We start from the raw sequence: 5290 nt of genomic DNA on the forward strand, positions 1-5290 counted from the left end.
AGGTGAAGCGCAAGCAAGATGGGTCAGTTGATAGATGCAAGGCTCGTTTGGTTGCTAGAGGAAACACTCAACAAGCTGGTGTAGACTATAAGGAGACTTTTTCACCGGTTGCCAAACTCACCACTGTTCGTTTACTCCTTGCTGTTGCTGCTGTGAAGAATTGGAAATTATTGCAGCTAGACATTAATAATGCCTTCTTGAATGGTGATCTTGATGAGGAGGTGTATATGCAACTACCTCAGGGATATGCCAGCAAGGGGGAGCAGGGGGAGAAGCTTGTATGCAAACTAAACAGGTCAATTTATGGCTTGAGACAGGCTTTGAGGCAATGGTTTACCAAGTTCTCCACTGCTTTACTTGGTGCTGGTTTCACTCAATCCAAATTAGATTATTCTCTATTTCATAAAGGAACAGGTGATTCACTTGTTATGGTGCTTGTATATGTCGACGACATCATTGTTGCTAGTAAACTTGGTGATATGGTTGCCCAAACTCAGCAAACTTTGCAGGGTCTTTTCAAACTCAAGGTGCTTGGCCCCTTAAAGTACTTCCTTGGATTGGAGATAGCAAAATCTAAGGAAGGCATTTGTTTGTCTCAACGAAATTACACCCTTTCTTTGCTTGAAGACACTGGTTTTTTGGATTGTAAACCTGCCTCTGTACCCTTGGATCCAAACATAAAACTTACTGCCACTGACGGGGATTTGCTCGAGGATGCGGGGCAATATAGGAGGTTGATTGGCAGGTTGCTTTACCTCACTATTTCAAGACCGGATATTTGCTTTGCTGTGAACAAGCTGAGCCAATACATGTCTTCTCCTCGCACTACCCATTTGGATGCTGTCTATCATGTTTTGAGGTATTTAAAGGCTGCACCTGGACAGGGCTTGCTCTTTTCGGTTTCTTCCCCTTTATCGATCAAGGCATATGGGGATGCTGATTGGGGAAGCTGTACCGAAACCAGACGATCCACTACCGGCTATTGCGTCTTCCTTGGCGATTCTCTAATCTCATGGAAGTCGAAGAAACAAGACACCGTTTCGAGGTCCACGGCTGAGACAGAGTATCGAGCACTTGCCAATGTCACGGCTGAAGTTGTATGGATTATGCGGCTGCTTCAGGACTTTGAGATACAAGTTAATCCGCCCTTCATTTTCTGTGACAGCAAAGCTGCAATTCACATTGCAGAGAATTCCACCTTCTATGAGCGTACCAAGCATATCGAAATGGATTGTCATTTTGCTCGAGAACGTGTACAGGACGGTACCATGAAGTTGGTGCATGTGAAGTCAGGACATCAGCTTGCTGATGTTTTAACAAAAGCTGTACAGCCTACCTTGTTTAAGAACTTAATCAGCAAGTTGGGAATCATTAACATTTTTTCACCAACTTGAGGGGGAGTATTAGCAGATTGTTATTTATTTACTGCACGCAGTTAGTTAGCCTTATTTAGAAAGGAATCTCTTCCATTAGATTAGGGGTTTGTTAGTTTGTTAGCTAGTTTGTTAGCCTAGTTTGTTAGTTTGTTAGACTGATGTGTATGTATATATATTCCACATAAAGCTAATAGAGATGCAGCAGAAAATCATTTTTCAGTATCAATTTTGGTTCCAACAAATTACATCAGCCTTAGGAATGGATTCAAACATGTCTCCATCAACAAAGCTCAAATTGTTGCATCCCTTCAAATTTTTCACAATCTGTGGAAGATCAAATACTATACATTTGAGTGCTGAAAATTCCTCATGGAATTTGAAAGAGTTGGATCATCGAGAAATATTTCTACCACCGGAGATATAGAAGGGTTTTCAGTGCCTTTGATCAACAGCTCTGACGCTGCTATGAGAGCAAATGCTTCCTTTTCTTCTTCTTCTTGGTTGCTATCATCGTCACCATGAATTGTTACCTTTCTTGTATAGATGTAAATACAATATTAACTCCATATGTATGGTATATGATATAGTTGCAATTATAACATTTTGTTAAGAAAACTAACATAGATAGTGCCTTATATATTAAAGATAAAAATCAACAAAAATATTCTCAAAATAATGACCAAATTGTTGATAGAAGTGCCTTTCGAATTTTTTATTCATGAAAGTATTTTTAAAATATTTTAAAATACGATAAAAATAATTAAAGTACAATTTTTTTGATAAACAACAAATGACTTTTATATTTGGTAAATTGTTTGTGTATTTGATATGAAATTTTGTAAAAAATTTGAATAACCATTTAGTAAGGTATAAAAATTTGAAACTAAAATTCGATTTATAGATTTTTTTAATATTTTAAAAATATGTTTTTTCAATTTAAAAAAAATCTACTTACTGTAAAATAATGAAAATTTTAAAATAAAATTTTTTATCTTTTTAATAATACTTGCACAAGATTATTTTAAAATTTGATCTCTAAAATCGTCTTTTAAAATATATATATCTAACTGCGATTGAGTATTTTTGCTTTTATTTTTAAATATTTTAAAAATATTTTTATTGTTATCAAATTTGAAAGATACTTTTATCAACAATTAATAACTTTGAGAGCATATTTGGTGGTTTATTCTGTACAAAACAAAAAAAGAAAGTCTAGCGGGTCAGCAACTTTTGTGTTTTGTGATCAGCACTTAACCATAAAAAATAAAGTGAGTGATCTCCCACCATTGAATGTAATCTCACACAATTAAAAACATTATTGATGGCCAATTGATAGTTACAAAACACAAAAGTTGCTATTCCTAACACTCCTCAAGGACAAATTTTGAAGTATATGTGAGAATGGTAGATTCTTACTATATCAAAAAATCTATTATGTGCCATGTGCATGAAAAGATCCGTGCTATCAACTTTAGCCGATGGAATTTTCTGAACTGAAACCAATTCTAAAAGAGTAGTAATGGGTTTGCGATGGTCATGGATTATGTTTGGTATGCGAAAGTCAACGATCCGGCCACTTGAGACACATGGAGTCTAGGATGCCATACATGTTCCTGTAAACAAGAGCTTGAGCTTTGAAGCTCTCACTTGCCGTGCGGCCATTGTTGTTTGAAGCCATACCTCTTGTTATGAACAGTTTTTGTAAGTTAAAAACTTAAAATTTAAAACAAACCAAAATCAGAGAAAGCTAAGAGAGCTTTTCCTTTCTTTCGCTTTTCAGAATACTAAAACAACACACCTAGCACTCTTTATATAGGCATGGATTGCTAATATAAAAAAAAGGAAACTATTAAACTTCACCTTATTGCTATAATATTTATGTACTCAGACAACAGTAGTAAAAAACCGTGGCTTTATATAAGAAATTCGTTTCTATTACTTCAAATAATGGTGGCCAGCCATTATCTGTTCCAATACAGAATAGCGCGCCTTCGTAGCTGAAAAATGCTACTTGTCGTTTAAAATTCAGTCTTTCGTAACTAAGGTCACGGAAATTTAAAACCGTTGTCTTAAATAATATAATAGATAACCGTTTTACAACATCGCTTTAGGGAACAGATTTTACCGTTGTCTGCTCTCGTGCAGTGGGTTTAGAAGATCATAATAAATAAGGAAATGAATTTGTGTGCTGCCCATTCTTTGAATAGCTTTCTATCATAAGGACTAGTGTAAGGCCTTACTTAATTGTATATTTTTTTTGTTTATAGATGTTAACAATCATATGTAAAAAACTTTGCACATTTTGAGTTTTGGTTTTTATATATGCACACATTTTCCCTTTTATCTATAGTTCGCGCTCTATTTTTTTAACCATAATTTTGTTTAAATCAATTCAATATCCAATATCAAACTTATTTTAAGACATTAAATTAAATAGCCCTGATGAAAACATACTCTAGGTCACATGCCTTTTATTTTTTTTTCAATTCCGCTATGTAATTAATAAGAATTCTATCAACTTCTGCCAACTTTTGTTTATGACTGTGTTTAATAGAAGTATCTTTGTGGATGTATCTAATAAAAATATCTTTTTTTATAGCTATGTTTAGTAGAAGTGTATGTCTTTGTGAATGTGTCTCCTTATACATGTCAATGCTAATTGTAATTAAAGTATATAATTAATTATTATTGACAATAAGTTGGCATATAGTATAGGTGAATGCTATGGTGCCTAACACTTTGTACCTAAGTTACTAAAAGAGGTAAATAAATTATATTTAATAAATTTTACATGATTTGTTTTTTATTTTAAACATTTTATTTTTAACTTTAAAAAGGAAGTTAGGCAATTTAGGCACCATAACAAAAAGGCACCATAGAACTCACCTATAGTATATTGGTACCCAGTATTTTACATCATACAAATTGTGCTGTTTCTCCTATTTCAGTAAGACAGCAGGGAAAACTTATACACAGAAAAAATAATGAAACACCATTTTCATACAGTTGTGATGATACATAACATTGGCATTAATTAGGTTGGCTTAATACACTAGAATCAATGTAAAACCGAAAGGCCGAACCTGGAGATTCATGAAGAACTGTATAATATTGTCCAACCAAGGGATTACCAATCAACTGAGCAATGACTGAAGTAGTTGAATCCATAGCGGTATCCATTGTCATTATTATTCTGTCAAACTTACACATCAATGTTAAAAATTTCAGAATATCTTAGACACATATGCATAGAATATATACGAAAGTAATAACCATGCATGCATGTAAGTTTGTGAATGAAGTGTGTTTCCTATTCCATTTTAAAAGGTTCTTGAAGCTAATAGAAAATAAATCAGAGTAGAAAGAAGAGTTGAATTGTGTTGTATTAAATTGTATGATAGAATTAGGGTTCTGAAGCGGACCAGTCCAACCTACTTAATTTTGTGAGTTATGTGGATTCACCTGTTTATTTTTTTGTTTGTTTATGAATCTTAATTTTAAACTTCGGACTGTTTATGGCCACCAATAAAACAGAACTAACAAATTCTTTTCTAATTTGTATAACTAGCAACCGTCATTAACTACTTAACTGCAGGCTAACTGATTATCCTTTATGTGTTTAGTTAATAAATCAGATTAATTCATTTCAAGAATTTTAATGTGATTTAAGAGAGATATTTGACGGACCGATATCAGTGCTACACATTTATAAGTATGTATTAAGTAGATAATAAAGAGGAAAACAGGGAAGAAAAGGACAAAATAAAACTTCACAAACAAACACACTATTGCCACTACTTCACAATTACTACGCTATTACAGATACCACCATGGGAATGTTTTATAAACTGTGAACTACAGGGGCTAAAAACACAGAGAAAGTGTAACTTTTTTGTTGTCCACTTTAAAAGTGA

The 5290-nt window shown here is 33.6% G+C and overlaps 1 pseudogene; it reads right to left on the reverse strand.

Moving 5' to 3' along the window:
• Positions 1–1717: 1717 nt before the first annotated feature.
• LOC127746711 (isoflavone 7-O-methyltransferase-like) lies at positions 1718–3054 on the reverse strand (annotated as a pseudogene).
• Between the last annotated feature and the right edge of the window lie 2236 nt (positions 3055–5290).

The sequence above is a fragment of the Arachis duranensis genome, chromosome 4 (assembly GCF_000817695.3).
Source record: "Arachis duranensis cultivar V14167 chromosome 4, aradu.V14167.gnm2.J7QH, whole genome shotgun sequence".
Classification (NCBI taxonomy): Eukaryota; Viridiplantae; Streptophyta; class Magnoliopsida; order Fabales; family Fabaceae; genus Arachis; species Arachis duranensis.